At 40.4% G+C, this 21005-nt stretch overlaps 1 protein-coding gene across 2 annotated transcripts in view; it reads left to right on the top strand.

Annotated features, from left to right (window-relative positions):
* The window catches only part of ELP4 (elongator acetyltransferase complex subunit 4), a 293928-nt gene that overhangs the window by 268016 nt on the left and 4907 nt on the right, over window positions 1-21005 (top strand). The gene's annotated exons all lie outside the window — the stretch shown is intronic.

A 21005-nucleotide genomic window follows, 5' to 3' on the forward strand; every position in this document is an offset into this window, starting at 1 on the left:
CCACAAAACTTATTTTAACATGATAAGTTGAGTGATTAAATCTCTCTGGTATAGCTTTGAAAGTCCCCAGAAATGTTTCCTGAATTCACTGCATTGTACAGTGAAATTATTATTAGTTATCAGAAGATACCATTAATTAATTGTGGTTTTGTTACATTGCCCGGTACCGTTAGGAAAGATTTGTTTATCAGGAAATTCCCGTAATTTACATTGCCTTGGATATAGGGATGTCCTATTTCTTGCCTTTTCCCCAATAACTTAATCAACATTTAATAAAAATCAAATTTAGTGTTTAGCAGATATTGGTCAGATATTTGGCCAAATAACATAACAGGTTTTGATACTAGATTACTAACTCAAGTTCTTGTTCAAGGAAGCGAGTTATGAAGTTAAAGTACAATATGTGCATAATTAATGAATGTTTTGTAGGTGCTGTCTAGTAATAAACTTACATAACAAAAGGTATCTATATAAAAGGGTACAATAAAAAGTAGAGCTAATCTGCTTTACTATCTCCTCATCTGATATTATTGCATATGTGAAGACATTTTAAATTGACTGCTTTATTATGTTGAATAAACTCATTGTGATTTGGTATTGAAAGTGGTTGTATGCTCTGAAGTGGCTGCAAAGGATGAAACCATATTTTTATGATTATACTAAGCCAAAAGTGTTTCATATTCCTTCAGTGTGTGTTTTAAAGGGAAAACCTTTTTGTTTTCTAAGTCTCCTGTCAAAATTATGAAGCTTTAATATGTCAGTGCAGTCTATTCAAATGGAAAGAACCATTTAGATGTATTTTTCTTTAGAGATTCATATTTTCCAGTGCCTTGGCTGTACCCCTGGGCAAGTCTAGCTATGTTCAAAATATTTAAATAAGGGTGTCTGATAAGACTGCTTGGATATTCTGTTTTCATATATGTTTTCTCTTTTTTTCTAAGAGGAAACAATTAAATCATGTTTACAAGAAGTAATTACACAGAGACTACCACATATTTTTCTTTATAGGCATACCCCCTAACCCTCCCCCACCCACCAATCTCATAATGTAATGTCAACAGAGTGAATTTTCATGCTATGGGTCAGAACCTACAGCAGTCAAGAGTCTTTGGATGAATAGCAGCAAGCTTCTGGCTTGTAAAATGAAGTGTTCTCTCTTCAAAGCACCCTGCCTCTCTTGGGATGAAAACTTGAGGCAGGTTTTTCTGTCTGGCCTCATTCATCTAGTGTAGCCCACTGGATTGTTGGCAGTTCTAAACAGTAAGGGTTTTTAAAGACCTTATTGCTCTAAAGAGACTTATTTGTATTAAGGGTAAAGAGAAGTGAAATGGAAGAAATTCTGAACTAAAAACTAATTCTTACTAAAACATAAGAATTGCAAAAGTAAATAAATTTTAAAAACATGTAAAAGAAAATACCTGAGGCTTGGCGTACAGCTTAGTTTCATTAGGAAATAGTTTTCTCTTGATGATCTCATCTGTAGAAATCTTTTCAGATGGTAAAGCCCCAAAACATCCAGGCAAGTAGTAATAATTTTTCCCCCTAATTATTCTTTAAAGTTTTGCTTTAATCTGGTACTTTTGAATTATTATCAATTTCCTATCACCTGTTTAACTCCAGGATTTTAAAGTGGAATTTTCATACTGAGGTAACACTGAAATCACTTTACCAATCAAGTCTTAAATACAAAATCACTTAAAAAGAAAAGTTACAGTTCTGAATTAGTGTGGCTTGTCCTTTAGCCCTTACCCAGTAGTTCCTCTTTCTGTGCATAATTGTTTTGCTGTACTAGTTTGCCAAAGGGAGTTTAGCATGACTGCTTGATCACCAATGTGATTTTTACACTGAGGATTACATAAACAGTAGTGATGCAAAAATATGACATAGCATGCTTTCAAAACTAAACAGATTGATCAATGTATTGAGGGTTTTAAATTACTCTTCAGTAACCATTGAAGTCTAAGGTAACACTGTAAAAGACTTTGCTCACAGAAGATTTAGACAGTAGACCATATACTGATTCCTACTGAGCAGATGAGATGTTAAAATATGAATGACATGACTTCTGTAGCCTCATTTAAGAGATTTAAGAGCTGAAATAAATAAATATATATGGTACCTGTGTTTATCAACACTGATCTTTAGTAAAGGAAGGAAATTATATGGGTATTTTTCCTGTATTGTGTGACATTTGTCTTAGTCTGATGCATGAAAAGTGAAGAAAACCACTAGTGCATGTCTGAAATATTTAGCTCATGAATTGAACTGGTGCAAATATAGACAAAATTGGCAATTCTATTTGTCTGTCTTTGATTATAAATGTACAAAAGTTCAGAAAGCAATTATGCGTTCAAATATCAGTAATACATATTTTTAAAAAGAAACTCAATATTTTCACTTAAAGTAGCACTTTCATCACAGTAGTACTTTAAAACATTAAGTAATGAAATAATTTATTTTTCTACTCAGAATAATCCTGCCAGGAAGGCTTAGAAAATACTTGTAGCAAAGAAGAACTTGTGCATGCATGCAAAACAAAATAAAATAAGATTAAAAGCTCCAGAAAATTAGTCTGCTTCAAAAACTATTAAATTGTTCCTATCCCTGGAGCTTTACAAATGTGCTAATTGTTGTGTTCTGGTCATGTAAATGTTTCTGCTTAAAGTAAGGATGATTTCCTCCTACTGAAGAACTTGCACTGTTTTGGGGGAAGGGGGTTTGAGGGCTAAATAACATACTGTAATGAATCCTCCTTTTGGGCAGCACATGCTTCAGTTCTGAATGCCCAGAAATGCTTCACAGATGTGCTAGGCTGCCTAGCAATGGGAATTTTCTAATTCTGGCTAGCCTGAAAAAGTAAATAGAACTATTGAGCGTAAGGCTGCTCCCAATATAAGACAACAATACCCCCCAGCTAACACTTAAATTTAGCCCCATTAAAAATTCCTCCTTCATAATCAGCAACTTGCAAAACCTATAATACTGGTCTCCAAAAATAGGTGTATACAGGGACATGTATGTGTGTTTTACACTGGCATTTATACAATACAGTTCATACACTGTGTCTCAATGCTTTATAGAGCAATGAACTGCATACATTGGAGGGATTATGTAGGCAAATACATTGGCCATTATGCTATTAGTAGTAATTCACATACTAATACACTCTCATTTGCTTATGGCTGTACTTATGTGTACATGGATATATACATATGGATATATGTGTGAATATATATGTGTGTGCTTGCATACATGTATGAAAAGTGGTGCATTTTTATAATAAAAGCCTGGACCAAAAATTGTCAACATACTTAGGCCCTGAAAAAAAATCTGTTGAGGCAGCACTGGAACAGTCTATATCTGGGCTATTGCCAAATTTTCAGAACCCCTCCCACCTTCTCCCTCCAAAGAAAGCACCTTTTTCTGCATAGGATCCATGTAAACAAAATATTTGAAATTATATGGAGACTGTATACAAAAGTGATAGCTAGCAGCACTATTAAAGTTAGGAGTCTGCTGGTATGTCTCTTACAAAACCCTGTTTTTCTGAGTTGGTAACTCAGGCATTAAAATTCACTTGAAGCTGAAACTTGGCAATGGAAGTTATCAGTCTTAGAATGGAGCCTTTTTCAGGGAAAAAATTGTTGAAATCTATCTGGATAGTTTTAGTCATGGACAAAAAGCAGTTTTACCAGCTTTATGCGCTATATTTTTGCTCCCCATATAAAATAAAACATTTCATTTTGGTTTTGTAAATGTATTTATGAGAGTTTTCTGTAGTGTAGCCATGTAATACTTAAACTGAGACACAAGATTAATAAGTGACCAGAAACTTCAAAGGTTTGCTTTGGATAAGTTCTCAAATGTTCAGATGCATATCCAACTTATCTAAACTTTTTGCACCTCTCAATAAGCTATTCTTCTTGGGTCTAAATCTTATGTCTTTGGAGGGCTAAGATTTTCTTTCCTTGTCCTTTCTACACATATAGCTTTGTATATATGCATATAGATTTGGTGAGGGAGGCTGGAGGCTCTTCTCTCAACATCTTCTTTCCATCAGGGAGACCCAAGGTCTTCCTTGCCTTACAGAGTAATCAGGCCCAGCAACTCTGGCACCTGGACTACCTGTTCCTTAATTCAAAATCTACTTATTGTAGGGTCAAGAGTATATTGTGTGTTCCATAGCATATACGATTTGGACTAAACGGCTCTAGGAATTCTGACAGGTTTCAGAGTGGTAGTCTGTATCAGCAAAGTGTTAGTCTGTGTCAGCAAAAAGAACGAGGAGTACTTGACTAACAAATTTATTTGAGCATAAGTTTTTGTGGACTAAAGCCCACTTCATCAGATGCATGCAGTGGAAAATACAGTAGGAAGATATAGGCCACCTTAATCGATTAGTCTCATTAGAGTTGGTATGGCAACCCCCATTTTTTCATGTTCTTCATATATATATCTTCCTACTGTATTTTCCACTGCATGCATCTGATGAAGTGGGCTTTAGCCCACGAAAGCTTATGCTCAGATAAATTTGTTAGTCTCTAAGGTGCTACAAGTACTCCACGTTCTTCTAGGAATACTGTAGATGGATCAGAGTTGGAGTCCTGCAACAAAATCAAAGACAGGTACGGGTGTGGAATTCTGAAGAAGAGGATCTAGTGGAGTCACAGAGTTGGTGCACTCTTTTGGAGAGTTGTTGTGAAATCACTACAAGATTGCTGCTGGCATTCACAGAACAGCTTGCTACGGTGGACAGTCGGTACTGGGCCCAGGAAACAAGCACTGAGCAGTGGGATCCCATCGTTATGCATGTATGGAATGACGATCAGTGGCTGCAGAACTTTTGGATGTGCAAAGCCACCTTCCTGGAATTGTGTGTTGAGCTTGCCCCAGCACTGTGGTGCAAGGACACCAGAAAGAGAGCTGCCGCACTGTGGAAAAGTGAGTGGCAATCACTGTGTGACATCAGGCAACTCCAGACTGCTACCTGTCAGTCACAAATCAGTTTGGGGTTGGAAAAATCAACCATGTGGTCTGCAGTGATGCAAGTGTGGAGGGTCATTAATCGCCTCCTTGTATGAAGGACTGTGACTCTCAGTAATGTGCAGGAAATAATTGATGGCTTTGAGGCAATGGGATTCCATAACTGTTGCAGGGCAGTAGCTGGAACACATATCCCAATTTTGGCCCCCAACCACCTTGCAATGGAGTACATCAACCAAAAAGGCTGCTTCTCCATGATCTTACAGGTGTTGGTGGGTCACTGGGCTGTTTCACTGACGTCAATGCAGGGTGGTAAAGGAAGATGCCTGATGCACGCATCTTTTGGAACATTGGACTCTATAGAAAGCTGCACGCTGGGACTTCCTTTCCAGACCATGAGATTCCAATGGGGGATGTGCAAATGCCTATAGTGATCCTTGGAGACACCGCATACCCAGGGCCGGCTCCAGGATTTTTGCCGCCCCAAGCAAAAAAAAAAAGAAAAAGCCAGAGTGCCGAGTGTCGCTGCCGAAGCAAAAAAAAACAAAAAACAAACACAAAAAACGGAGTGCCGCCATCGAAGTGCCATCCTACAGGGCTGGAATGCTGCCCCTTGAAAAGTGCCGCCCCAAGCAGATGCTTGGAATGCTGGTACCTAGAGCTGGCCCTGCGCATACCCCTTGCTGATGAAATTTTACAATCAGGAACCTAGACAGCAGCAAGGAGCACTTCAACAACAAGTTCAGCAGGTGCCAAATGACTGTTGAATGTGCCTTTGGCCAATTAAAAGGTCACTGGCACTGTCTTTTTGACTGGTTAGGCCTCAGTGAGGAAAATATTCTGATGGTCACTGCAGCCCGCTGTACTCTCCATAATATTTGCAAATCGAAGGGGGAAAAGTTTCCCCAGAGGTGGACCGCTGAGGCTGATCATCTTTCTGCTGCTTTTGAGCAGCCAGATAAAAGGGCTATTAGAGGGGTGAAGCAAGAAGCTATTTGAATCAGGGAGGCTTTGAAGGAGCATTTTGACAATGATTCCCAGTCAGGGCCAGCTCCAGACACCAGCAAAGGAAAGCAGCTGCCTGGGGTGGCCAATGGAAAGGGGCAGTTCATCCGTTGTTGGGGCGGCATGTCCGGATCTGCGGCGGCAATTCGGTGGCGGGTCCTTCACTCCCTATCTTCCTCTTCGGCGGCAGCTCAATCAAGTGTTTCTTTTTTTCCTTCTTTTTTTCTTTGGCGTTTGGGGCAGCAAAAAACCTGTTCCCAGTAATGTGTCTGTATGTGATGCATTCATCCAAGCAATGTATACTTGCCACCATGAATTACACCTATAGTGCTTGCTTCATGAGCGTTAATTGCAATTATTCCTACTGTGTTTCAATGTTAGAACTGAGCGATTTAAGTGTGTCACAGATAAAGACTCAGTTTATTTGAAAGACTCAAGTGTAATAACGGGATAAAACACAAACTTTGAGTCAAACAGGTGACTTGAAAATGAGGAACAGTCTTGCAGTGGGCCCCTCACAGCTGGGTGTAATTCTAGCTTTCATTGGAAAACCAGTTCCTAGACATGGAGTGCACGGGGTACTGTGAGGGACCAGGAACACGTGAGGAATGTAGTAGGGGAGTTTGGGGAGAGCATGAACCAGAGTTCTGTAATGGCTGGAAAGGCAGTTGGGCAAGATGTGCTCAGATTGCAGGCTAATGAGGGACTTCAACATCTCTGCCTGGCCTTCTAGGAACTTTATCATTCACTTCTGCCCCTGTGTCCTTTCCAGGCTATCCAGCCTGAGTGTTTTGTTGATTGTCTCCCTCCACACTCTTTTTTTGCCATGACCTGTATCTGTTGACAGCAGCACTTCATAAAACATATTCTCCTTATTCCTCCTGGGTTGCCGCCTTATCTGATGGAGGCACTCCACCAGCATGGAGAAGTGGGTTGTCAAGGGCCCATCTGCAGAAGCCAAAGAAACAATGAACAGAGATGGTATTGTGACTGTGCTCACAGCCATGAATCAGAAAAGCTACATAAACCTCTTTCTCACTGTCCCTTGGCTAGCACATAGGTCAGCACAAGTCCCAATTATGGTGAGTTCGCGGAGGAGATGGGGGTGGCAAGGGGTGGTTTGTGAAGGGAGTTACCCATAAGCGGTAGGGGCCATATTCTGAATATTGGTGCCCTTTTCCACAGGCTAGGGTAATAAAACCTGATATCTCACTCCTAAGGGTAACCCAGGATGCAAGTGTGCATCTCCTGCATGCATGTGACTTCAGACCAGCTCTGTAGGCCACTTGCCTATATGCCACACTGGTCCCTTCAGAATCAATTGCCAAGTGGTGCAGCAAAGTTTCCTACAGCAGGGGGAGAAACAAGGCAGCTTTCCCAAGAAACATTTGGGAGAGGATTGCAGAATACCTACAGGAAAGTTTCCTAGAATCTCTATGAAGGATTCTCGGGACATCCCTGTGTACATTAACAAATTTTTCTGCCATGTACCCACAGCGTAGATGGACAGGCTCTGTTGTAAATTTCTGCCCCTTATCCATCCTCTGCTATATAAGAAAGTACATGAGATCTCAGTCTCCTCTCACCATGCAGTATCAAAGCAAAATGAGCACTTACTGGAGCTGCCCTCTCCTCCATTCTGAATGCCAGAGCCGGAGTGCTGGGATTTAGTTGGGGTTGGTCCTGCTTTGAGCAGGGGGTTGGCCTCCTGAGGTCTCTTCCAACCCTAATCATTTATGATTCTATGACTAGCTGGACCCCTCTGGAATGGAAAAGAGGTCCTGATTCGCGGCGCAACCAAATGACCCTGCTGTGTGCTCCACATCATCCTTCAGCTCCACTATCTCATCCACCACTTCCTCATCAGGGTTGAGTCCGCTGGCCGCTGCATCCAAGTCCCTCTGAAGTATCCATGGGGTTCTTGGTGGTGGAGGTGGGGTTGCCACCGAGGATGGCATGCAGCTCCTTATAGAAGCAGCATGTCTTCGGTGCTGCACCAGAGCGACAATTGGCCTTCTTTGCCTTGTGGTATTCCTGCCTCAGCTCCTTGACTTTAGCATGGCACTGCTGCATGTCCCTTCCATGCCCCTTCTCCTGCATGCCACCAGCAATCAGCCCATAGGTATCAAAATTCCGATGGCTGGTGCAAAGCTGTGACTGCACAGCCTCCTCTCCCCGTATACTCAGCAGATCCAACAGCTCTGGTGTGCTCCACCCGGGAGACCGTATGCTGCAGAAAGTCGGCATGGTCAGATGGGAAGATGCTGTATGGTCAGTGCACGCCAAGCAAACAGGAAGAGGATTTTCAAAAATTCCCAGGCCTTTAAATAGAGAGGTGCATACCTGTGCACCTTCAAGGCAGCAGAGTTCAAACTGCTGACCAGAGCAATCATAATGAGCATTGCAGGACACTTCCAATTAGGGTGACATAACCAAGCCGAGGTATCTACACTGACACTGCGTCGTTCTAACTACAATGCAAAAAGCTCTATGCTGCTCGTCGAGGTGGTTTTATTATGTCAGCATAGCAGGGGAATTGCATCGGCGGGAGGAACATTTCAGTGTATGCACCTCCACTGTTTTGTTACCAAAAGCTGATGTTTTGTCGACAAAACTGTGTAGTGTAGACAAGGCCTTAGTCTTTTCACTTCAGGCTAACTACTACCCTCCATCCTTCTTTCACTCCCTCTTTTCCCCTCCTCTTTTCCATTTACTTCCCGCACTTCAGTGTGCCTGTTTTTGTGTTTTTGATTAGCTAATCCTCTCCTAACAAAAACTCAATGAAAAAATGTTAAGAAAATTTAAACAAAAAACTTATGGCTCCAACATGACACTTGCAAACAATGACATTTTTCACTCTGCACGTATGTTATTCTTTTCTTCCTTTGCCTATTTAGATTGTAAGCTCTTCAGGACAGGGACTGAATTTTACTATGTATTTGTACAGTTCCTAGCACAATGAGGCCCTGATCTTTGTTGAAAGACCCCCATTCATTTCAGTAGGTTTTGAATCAGGCCCTAAATGGGTAGTTTGAAGATTCTTCTGGCATGAGGCAATCCCCAACTGGCATAGAACCAGCATAGTCATTTGTGTGCTAGCTATTCCCAGCCCCTCTATATTGTAGGGGAGTGCTTAATTTTTTTAATTAATTCTCTTCAGCCATCTTGCTTCAGGGTTCATGTTCCACAAACACACAAACAATTGGATTTAATTGGTACAAATGGTCTCAGAAAGATTTTCAGAGTTGCATGAGCCAATATTTGAAGAAATCAACTTTTAAATTGCCACATGGGTATTCACACTTGAATATTTGCATACTCATCCATCTGGTCAGAAAGTAGAAACAATACCATGTGATTTATCTGACTAATCCAACACAGCTTGAATTTAATTGTTAAATGTTTCATATATTAGCTTTAGTAAAGAGTCAAATACTACAGTCAAGACTCATAAATTTTACCAAAAGGATTTTACAAACCTATTATTAAAGAAAATGTTGTCATGAATTTTTTTAAAATTTCTATTAAAGGTTTTTTTGTGAGGGGAGGTTGTCATTATTTAAACATTCCTCTGCAGTACTGGAAACCTAAACCAGGACTGCAATGTCCTAGTAATGAAAGTGAAAATGACTTATTTTCATTGTATAGTCTGTGTGAAGCACCACAAATGGTGAAAACTAAATAATTATTAATCCTTTAATTTCAATAGTCTAAAGTGTTAATTATGTAGGTAAATATTTTTTTAAAAAATATGTTCTTATTGACAGTATTCATTAACAAGGTGGACTATGTTATGTAGGTAAAGATCTATCAACTATTCTCGGGAAATATTCTCTCAACAGCTGATATTAACAATAATTCATTATGGCTGTTTAGATTATGCTACTTCTAAAAAAAGATTTGTTATGTATATGCTAGAAGTGATTACTTTAACATTAGATGTGTATAACCATGATTAAATATAGTTCAGTTACAGCTACCTGAACAGTAAAAACTTCATCTACACTACAAATATAACTGAGTCAAACATAATTGCTCCCTGACCTAGTTAAAATAATATTAAAACTTGCAATGTGGACAGGACATAACAGGGTCCCAGAATTGAGTTAAAAGCCAGGCCTATTCATGGCTTTAGCCCCTTCATGGGGGTATGGTTAAGTACTGTCCACACTAATAACTATGTGTAAGTAGGTCAAGAGACAGCTGTGTTGTTACTGGGCCCCAGGGCTAAGCTATAGTTGTAGTCTTGATGGGGCCTGAGTATGATGACATGACTCATAATTAGTGCAGTGTGAGCTTGGAATTTCTTGCATGAGGTTACTCTTTTGTTATTAAAAATAAACTCAGTTCATCATTAGCTGTTAAGTACGTGTTCTTAATCTGTGTGGTATTGTCAGTGCTTTACATCTTGTTTAGGGTGATATTGTGAGATTTGTATGTAAATTGTTGTAAACCTTACTTTTTAACAGTATGTCCAGATCAATGCTATTGTTACTTCTTTGTACTTCTTTGTGGACCTTATCCTATATAAATTAAATTAAATGCTCCACAATGTACATATGCATTGTAGTCTAAGTACACACTGACAACTTGGCAACAGACATTGCACTGACATAGTATGTTGACTTAAAAAGAACTGTTATGATGTATCTTGTTAATGCATCTTTCTAAAAATCTTTGTAAAACTCTACTAAATCTTGACATTATAACAACTAAAGAGGAAGGTTGACAGCAGCCTCCATATCAAATCTTTGTCTGAACAAAACTCTGCTGTCCTGGAGAAAATGTAAATCCTCATCTGCATGTATTCTGTGTTAACACCAGAGTTGCTGATACAGTTTGGCAAAAAAGACCAATACGTTCTTTGTTGCGCTTGCTAAGAGAGAGATGGATAGGTTATTGACTGTGGTAGGAATAATGTGCTCCTGAAATGTGTAGCTGTTATGGATTTTTTTATCTATTCTTTAGCTACAGAATTAGAAATGCAAAATACAACACATCAGGACATCATGTAAACTTCATTCAGGAGCTCATCAGTCCAAAAACCAATGACATACAATGGCTTTTGGCATACTGCAGCCAAAAGCTGGAATGCTACATGTTTTTCATTTAATTGAAGATATGTCAAATGTTACTGAGTAGCACATCCCCCACTATAAAATATTTCCAAACACATTAGTCAGAGGTATTGTATTGTTGTACTATATTAATTATAACATTTTAAAATATAATGATTTAAGAGATATTGAGCATATTAGAATTATTTTGTCTTGAAATACATTAAGAGGTGACATGACTGAAGTAATTAAAGCAGTGAGGGTTGTTAAAATATTATGATTGATAATCTAATTGAGGATGTTGGGCAGACTAGAACTGGGGAGCAAAGGTATAAAATTAGAGGGGCTACATGTAATAGGATGTATTATTTTTACAAAGCACGGTAAGCAGATGGAATGCAATCCCACTTGGTAGTGGAGTCAAGTAGTATGAATGTGTGTAATGAAAAATCAGGTGACTGTATGGGATTTAATGCATTTAAATGGTATTAATGTTGTGCTTGAAGCAGCCAATTTCTCTTCTGGAGTTCAGGAAGGAATATTTTGCTGAGCATGCACTTTTCTCCAGATTGACTCTGTGTATTGCTGGGTGAGAGGTTGAGGATTTTTTTCACCTCCTTAGGGTATGGCTACACTTGAGAGTTGCAGCGCTGGTGGAGGCTTTCCAGCGCCACAATTAGTAACTGTCCATACCTGCAGGGCACATCCAGCGCTGCAACTCCCTGGCTGCAGCGCTGGCTGTACACCTGGGTCTGCTTGGGGTATAACGATTGCAGCGCTAGTGCTGCAGCGCTGCTCGTAAAGTGTGGCCACACACCAGTGCTGTTATTGGCCTCCAGGGTATTAGGAGATATCCCAGAATGCTTTTAACTAAATTACTCTCTTTGTTTTGTTATGCTGCCTCTCTTTGTTTTGTTGTGAACTCGGGGCTCCGGGAGCTGCTTATCTAAAAAACAAACACAGCTCCTGTTTGCTGTGATCAATCTGTAACTGACTGTGAACAATCAATTGAGATAACCCACTACCTTGCTGTGAATGAGGCAGGCAGGGGGATGAGTGTTTGCTTGAGGAGAAAAACAGCGGGGGCGGGGCAGAGAAAGGGAGTCCATTGGAGCAGCTGCTTATCTGGTCTGCAGGCTGTGTGCAGTTAAAAGTAAGGGGTCGGGGAAATTTTCAGCTTTTGCAAGGCAGGGAGCTGATACACAGTGTCTGCTCCAAAAATCCACTCTCTCTCTCTCCCCCGCTCCCTGTCACACTCCACCCCACCCCTCTCTTTTGAAAAGCACGTTGCTGCCACTTGAACGCTGGGATAGCTGCCCATAATGCATCACTCCCAACAGCGCTGTAAATGCTGCAAATGTGGCCACACTGCAGCGCTGGTAGCTGAGAGTGTGGCCACACACCAGCGCTTTCCCTACACAGCTGTACGAAGACAGCTGTAACTCCCAGCGCTGCACACCTGCAAGTGTAGCCATGCCCTCAGTCACCGAAAGATTTGTTTTTTAATTTAAAAAAATTAAAAATGTGTTTAAGTGTACAGGATGCCCTGATGCAGCTCCAAGCATGAAGTGGCCATGACCTGCTTCTCGTGCTGCAGATCTCGAGATCTGTGGTACTTTCTGATCATATATATTTTGCATACCGTGTTTGCACCTTGCCATTTTACCCAGCCAATGTGTGCTCCTCACAGAATGTTAATCATAGTTACTCCGCTCCTCTGCTCACCTCTGTTAAGAAATAGCTAGAATATTCATTCTGGATTCATCAGAATGAATATGACACATGGTCAGGGGAAAGTAAGGTAGACACTTCTGTGTATGAGTCATGCTGACCATCTGAGAGAGAAATGCAGACTTGAAAGTCTCTTATCCATTAAATAATTATTGAATCTGTGATTTTTAAAAAAAAGTACCATGTATGGTTATTGAGCTGGAGAGCAACGGAAGCCTGTCTGAGAGGCAGAAGTAGTAAGGAACATTGTTCTCTCCCTGGCGCTCCCTTGTAGGTCGCAGGGCAGGATGTAGAAGGTGGGAAGCCTTACCTCAGTGCTGCTGTTAAAGAGGCTAGTGGGCAGGCAAGAGTGCACCCGGCAGACTTGAGTACATTTGGCAGTGTTGCTTTTCGATCCATCCACTCTCCCTTGATGAAAATATCCTTATAAACATTGGCAGGGAAGTGGAAAACACTTATGAAACATAATTTAAAATGGAATTTGAAAGAGAAGAATTGAGGCCATACTATTTAAAGGGTGCTGTATCAGAAACTAGAATTTTTAATAATTAGTAGCTTTCAAAAAATTCAAATTGACAGTGTGCCTTAGAAATTATTGTGTGCTAACTAAACATTAGTGAAACTTCACTGTTCATCTAGGCTTAGATTTTTGATTTATAGCTCCATGTAAATTATATCTACATTGATCTACCTAGTCCTACAAAGAGCCTAATGTTTCCTGTGCCACATCTACCCTGCCTGCAAGTTTGACCTTCCTTGGTCCTGTGCAGCTCCTTTCTGAGTGGAACTGCAAAAGTGAATCTTACTAAACACTTGGATATGTTTTGTTTTGCAGTCTGCAGTGCAGAATGAGGTTAAAATCCTGGTCCCATTGAAGTCAATGGCAAAACTCACATTAATTTCAGTAGAGTTGGGATTTCACCCCAGAGCATAGTAGCTGGGCTCTTAACCTATAGCCATACCACCACATGCTTAGACCTGATGTGCAGAGTTGGATGTGATCGATGCTTAATGGGGCTCTGTGTGGGCTTGGGGGTTTGCCTATACAGAGATCATTGCAGGATCAGGGCCTTGGAGACGATACCTCAAAGGGAATTCCAGGTGGCACAGGAAAGGGTGTTGCTGCTTTAGTAGGTTCTCTCTGAGTTGATACAGAACCAATGCCTCATACATAATATTGGAAGATGTCATCTTTCAGATAAGCTGTAAGGTGGAAGTACTGATCACTTGTAGAAATTAAAGATCCATGGATTTTTTTGCCGGAGTGGAAGTGTTAGCCCCTGAGTGCCTGCCAAACTCCAGGTTGGTCATTGTGCCTCTCTGACATTCTATCATGGTTAGAATTTGGAACAATATTCTTCACATCCTGGTCTCTATTGTTTTGTAATATTCCTGTGCAATTAAATGGTTACCATGCTTCATCTCAGAGGTTAAAGGATTTATGTGACACATGGGATGATTCCTACAGCATGTGTATGTGTACTTTTTAAAAATCCTTCTATGTGAAAGGCTCTATATAAATATAATTTTTTTATCATTATCCCTATCAATTTGCATTACTCAAGTGGTTCCCCCCCTCTATTGTATTAAATGCGAGCTGCTTCTCTTCACTTTCAAGGTCCTTCTTGGCTTATCCTCACCCTACCTGTCATCTCTCATTCACTGTCAAAATGTCAGTTCCTGCCTCTGATCAGCCAATGATGCCTCCATTGCCCACTTGTTAAATTTTCAAATAAGCACCTTCATACTTTCTCCAGTGTTGTCTCTCATGCTTGGGAGGAACTCCCATAAACATCCACAAAGCTACCTCATTATTGTCCTTCAGATCCCCTCTTAAAAATCTCTTTTTCCATGATGCCTACAAAAAAATGACAACAATTAGACTGGTATTGTGCTGACACCATGCCTACCACGCTGACCAATATAATCTCGTTTTTTGTACTCTCCACATCTGTCTGTCTGTTGCTATCTGTTATCTCTTGTCTTATACTTAGAATGTAAGTTCTTTGGGGCAGAGCCTGTCTTTTTGTGTTCATATATTGCCTAGCACAATGGGGTCTTAATCTATGGGGGCTAGAGCTCCTAGGCGCTAATAATGAGGTAACAGAGAAGGTTAGAGGGAAAACATAACAACCCATAGGTGAGAAAGGAGAGGCAGAAGAGGAAACAGGAGATAACAAGGAAGTACAGTCTGAGAAGAATGGGAAGTAGATGTTTCTCAGCCTGTGTTTATAAAATGGTAAGAATTCTTTTTCAAAAAGAGAAAAATTGGAAAGAATTCAATTGTTCATCATACTCCACAACACCCAAAACTCTCCACTTATTTTTTCCCATAACCCAAAATTCCACAGTCTACTGGTGACTGAAAATGATTGTGAGGTATAGTGAGTCATGGGATTTTTTTTTGGCCAAGTTTTGGGTCATAGACCCAAATAAAGAGAACAACTGTTGGTTTGATTTGTCGTCTTATTGCCAAAAAGTTTAAACTTCAAAATGTTGGGCTATCTTGGTAATAACCAAATGTAATGGTTAACTAGTACAATAAGTCTGTTAATTTCAATGAGGTAACTTATGGTGAGATAATAAGAGAATCAAACCCACCACCTTTTGTGATGAGTTTCAGTGATTTGCATGTTATGCCTGTGAAGCTGGCAGACCATATGCCAGCTCATTCAAAGCCTCTTAGGCCTCAGCTGAACACTGACCAATACGTAGCTGGAAACCAGTCTGGTTCACCTGTTAGTATTGTTAAAATAGTGTTTAGACTTCATTAAATGCTTTTTTGAGTTGCTGCATGCATTAATCTCACTTATAATATCTGTATCCCATGTTATAAGGTAATATTTAAGTGTTTACTTAACCAGTCAGGAGAGAAGTATTATCAGCTGTGAAATACTAGTTTGCCACTGGAGGTGTTCTCTCCTGTCCAACAAAAGAAGGCCTATAGACACTAGGCAAACCAATGTGGAACATCAGAGGACAAAAGATTTTGTTGATTGCTCCTTCCGCACACCCATGAAAAGGAGACATGCATGTGGACTCATCCCATCAACTTGAACCCTGGGGGAAGGGAATAAAAAAGCCCTGACAAGAAGACAAGTATCTTTATGCTGCTTGGACTCTGAGAGGGCAAGGATTACTAAGCATAAGCAAAAGATCCTCAGTGCTTAGTCTAGGTTAGCCCTGAAGGACATATAGAGCTCTAAGTATCAGAGGGGTAGCCGTTTTAGTCAGTATCCACAAAAACAACGAGGAGTCCTGTGGCACCTTAAAGACTAACAGATTTATTTGGGCATAAGCTTTCGTGGGTAAAAAACCCACTTCTTCAGATGCATGGAGAAGAAGAAGTGCATGCATCTGAAGAAGTGGGGTTTTTTTACCCACGAAAGCTTATGCCCAAATAAATCTGTTAGTCTTTAAGGTGCCACTGGACTCCTCGTTGTTTATATAGCACACTCTTATTATAGAGTCTTCTATTACCTTTTGAAACCTAAGACTATAACTCATTTGTGTGTATATGTATTTACCTACTTTAACCTTGTAAATAACTATCATTTCTTTTTCTTAATTAATAAATCTTTAATTAATTTATTATAGGATTGGCTACAATCACTGTCTTTGGTGTAAGATCTAAAAGGCAACTGACCTAGGCTAAGTGACAGGTCCTTTGGGATTGGGAGTTACCTGAATATTGTTGTGATTTTTGGTGTAACGAACCATCTATCACAAAGGCAAGCTTGCCTATGTGGCAAGATAGACTGGAGTACTCAAGGAGAATGTCTGTGACTTCATGGTTAGGCTGTTTTGCTGCCTGAGGAGTTTACACTTGATACTTGGTTGGTGAAATCTAAGTATAAAATTCACAACCAGTTTGGGATTTGTCCCTTGCTTCTTAACAGTCTGCCCTGAGGTTGATACTCACACTCTTCAGCCACTCAAGACAGCTTGACAATGTCTTCTCTCTTCATATCAAAATTAATGACTTATATTAAAATTTATAATGGTGATCACAGAGTAATCTGAACAAGAATTACTATTTTTATTTATGTTGTAGTAATGTATTGCTAAAAACTATTTTCTAACACATATATTTGGTTCCCCTGCAGCTCTGAAGTAATTCTGTTAAATGCAAGGGTATCAAATATTGTCAAACTGCATGATTTCTGAAGTATTTTAATGTTTAACTAGCCAGTGAAAATAATTACATACAGTATATATAACATACAGTAATCTATACATACAGTATAGATTTTACATACAGTATATATAACTACAAAAACAACAAGTTTTTTCAAGTTTGAAAAAATAACATTATGAGACAAATTTTTAATATTCATACTATAGAGTATCAGATTCCATTGGTTGTTTCCATAAAGGAAGTGTTAATATACCATGGTTTGCAGAAGGGTGCGTCTGGTGGTTAGAGCACATATATAGAAGTCAGTTATAATTTATTTATTTGAGCCCTCACCAAGGTCTCCTGCTTCCGCTGGGTTCTGTTCCTAATTTTGCTACTGACTCACTCAATGTAGATGTGAGATAAGTTTGTACTCAGTGTGTTCAGATTGGATATCTGTGAGTTCAATTGTTATATCCACTGTGTGAGTGTGGGCAACTCGTTTACGCTACCATTGCTCACATACGGCCTAATCCTGTGAAATTCTGGGTGTTTTCAATTTCCGCTATAGTCATTGGGTGTTGTAGCAGCAGGGATTCTGGTCTCACTGTGTCTGTTGACTAGTGTTAATATTCCTGTACAGTTCAACACCCTTACCTGAAGCCTAGCTATACTGGCAAATTCTCCTTGTGTAGATGCAGTTTATATCAATTCCCTGAGTAAAACAGTGGCAAAAGCCAGTATAATTGCATCAACACGAGGCCTTTTTCTGGTATAGAAATGTCATTTTAAAAACCATGCCCTTACCAAATGTACTATAACATGGAAAGTTTCTAGTGTAGACCTGTCCTGCATCCTCATATCCCAGCTTTAGAAGGCACACAGCTATTATTCTTCCCACTTTACAAATAAGGTAACTGAAAGGTCATTTCACACAGAGCTGGGAATAGAAACCTGGTCTGTAAGAAAAGTCTTATGCACTCAGATGTACTGCCTTTCAGAATGAATGTGCCAAAACTGTGTCCTTAGCTATGCTGCCTACAATCACTGCCTTCACTGTTAGGCCACACTCCCCTCCCAGAGCCAGGAGTAGAACCCAAGAATCCTGACACCAGCCATTCCACTGCTGTATCACAAATGGTTATGGCACTGTGTGTCATGTTTCCTCTAGGGGTCTGGTCCATATAGATGATAATGGCCTACTATGGCTAATTATTTCTTTAGCCCAGATGGAGGATGGCTGCATTGTAGTTCTGAAGGTCCTGGGGTTAAACACTGCTGATGAACCATGTGGGTAAAAATAGTATGTGATTTCTTAATTAAAGACTGTATCATAATATATAGACACAATAGGGCATGATTAATGTAGCATGGGTAATCTTAATTCTGGAATTTCCTAACTTTTGAGTACTTGACTAAAACTTCATAATTTTTTTTAATGTAGGATTTTTTTATAACTTTGGCAAACTAACCATTTGTGCTGAAAATTTCCAAGCCTAGTGTCTGCCTCTGGCTGCATTATTTTGGAAAATTTCAGTCAAAACAGTTTAGGTATTTCTGAGAACGAGACTAGGGAAACATATGTTGTTTTGCCCATGTTAAATAATTCTGGTTCTTGTGTCCCCATGCTGTGAAGCTGGGACTTGAAATTTGGCAAGAAGTGGCCTTTGTGTCAGGGATGTGCCACTAAGACATTAGCCTCTGAAAAAATACTGTTCACATATGCTTAGTAGACCCTTCTTTGATTTTAGCAGCTAAATTCCCTGAAGATTCTGTCCACACTGCGCACGCTTCAATTGCCATTCTGGGCTGCTGTGGGCCATACCAGTCCTGGATCTGGGCACATGAACTGAGAGAAGGGAGACTGTCTCTCCTGTGCTCTTAGAGTATATCTATACATCTAGATGCCCGAGGCTGGCCCTGCCAGCTGACTCGGCCTCACAGGACTTGGTCTGAAAAAGATCTGGGGACTATAGTGGATCAGAAATTGAATCAACAATGTGATGCAGTTGCAAAAAAGGCTAATATCATTCTAGGGGTGTATTAATAGGAATGTTGTGTGTAAGACATGGGAGGAAATTGCCCCGCTCTACTTGGCACTGGTGAGGCCTCAGCAGATATTGTGTCCAATTTTGGGTACTGTATTTTAGGAAGGATGTGGACAAATTGAATTGAGCCTAGAGGAGAGCAACAAAAATGATAAAAGGTTTAGAAAATCTGACCTATGAGGAAAGGTTAAGAAAACTGGGCATGTTGAGTCTTGAGAAAAGAAGACTGAGTTGGGGACCTGATAAATCTTCAAATACGACAATGGCTGTTCTAAAGAGGATTGTGATTAATTCTTCTCTATGTCTTCTGAAGGTAGGACAAGAATGAACGGGCTTAATCTGCAAGAAGGGAGATTTAGGTTAGGTATTAGGCAAACCTTTCTAATCATACAGGTAGTTAAGCTCTGGAATAGGCTTCCAAGAGAGATTGTAGAATCCCCATGATTGGAGCTTTTTAAGAACAGGTTGGACAAACACCTGTCAGGGATGGTCTAGGTTTACTTGATCCTGTCTCAGCAAAGGTGGCTGGACTTGATAACTTCTATAGGTCTGTTCCAGCCCTACGTTTCCATGATTCTATGATTTGAAATAAAAACTTTTTTTTTTGGTGCTGCTTTTCTGTTGATTTTCCTACATTTCTGTAAAGAAGAGTCTTCAAAAAACTCAAGAAGGTACAGAATAAAGGGAAAATGTATATATTTAAAAGCTTACAACTTAAATGTAAGAAAAACATAGCTCTGAAAAACAGTGAATATGAATGTACATAAATCCCTGGTGTCTGACAAAATCCACCGACCTCTCTCATTGCTATCCTGCTGTTGTGAGAACTGGACATTTTAAACAGGATAATCACACAGGTCAGCCTTTGCCTGCTATTGGATTTTCTCCTTTCATAAGGCCAATTTTACAAATCACTTCCCTATGTATGTAAAAGTTATTCTGTTATCTCTCTTCTGAATGGCTATGACCTGTTTCACTAGTTCACTATCATCCGCAAAGTGAGCCAGTAATTCACAAAATAGGCAGAAAAACTACAGCATTGTTTTAGATTGCACCTTGCTTTCCAAACATTAAGTAATAATGTCAGAGCTAGCACATACATCCTATTTCAAAGAACTCTGAACTAGAGTTAAAACATTTTTATTTAACATAATTAGGGAAAGAGAGAACAAATAGTGCCTGGTTTCTTGAACAAGAATTGTGTGACTGTGGACAAACCATGTAATCTCTCTACCTTAGTTTCCTCATCTGTAAAGTGGATTTAACAGTGCATCATGGGCAGTAGGACTGGAGAAGGTTGTGCCTCCCCAAACAGCCTGGCATGGCCCCGCCCATGCTCCACCCTCAGGCCCCCTCCTGCTTGCTCCCAGTTCCTTTCCAGCTCTTCCATGGCGGAGAAGCTGCAGCAGGCAGACTGGGGCTGGTGCTCACAGGGGTTGGGGCCATGCTGGCCCACCCACCCACCTGGGGTTGGGGGAACAGGGACCACGCTTCCCATCCAGCGCTGGGGTTAGGGATGCTCTGGCTGCACTGCCTGCCTGGTACTCCAGGGCTGGGGCTGAGAGTGCTCTGGCTGTGCCGCCCACCCGGCGTGCTGGCGCTGAGGCTGGGGGCATGCAGGGAGCCGGGAGTGGGGGGTTCTGGGCTCTGGCAAGGGAGCAGGAGTGGAAAGAGAGGGGGAGGAGCAGGGCCTTGGGCGGGGGATAGAGGCCAGGGCCTAGCTTCCCGCAACGGCTCATTCACCTGCCACCCATGAAGTGTGTACTACCTCACATTAGTGAATAAATCTATAAGAACCACAGATGGAATATGCCATAGAAATACAAAGTATTATTATTAAGGTTTGGCAACAGAGTAAGTAGATAGACAAGCCTTTAACTTCTCGTGTTATGTTATAATCAGTGTGACATCTATGTCCGTCATCAATGATATATTGCTTATTGCCTTTAAAGTTGATAACAGTACATAATTTGTTCATGTAGAATGTTTGAGAGAATAAATATAGTAATATTTGTATTGTAAAGAGATATCAATTACAGGGCTCAATCTTGCTGTTAATACTGA

This window comes from Mauremys mutica, chromosome 4 (assembly GCF_020497125.1).
Source record: "Mauremys mutica isolate MM-2020 ecotype Southern chromosome 4, ASM2049712v1, whole genome shotgun sequence".
Taxonomy (NCBI): domain Eukaryota; kingdom Metazoa; phylum Chordata; order Testudines; family Geoemydidae; genus Mauremys; species Mauremys mutica.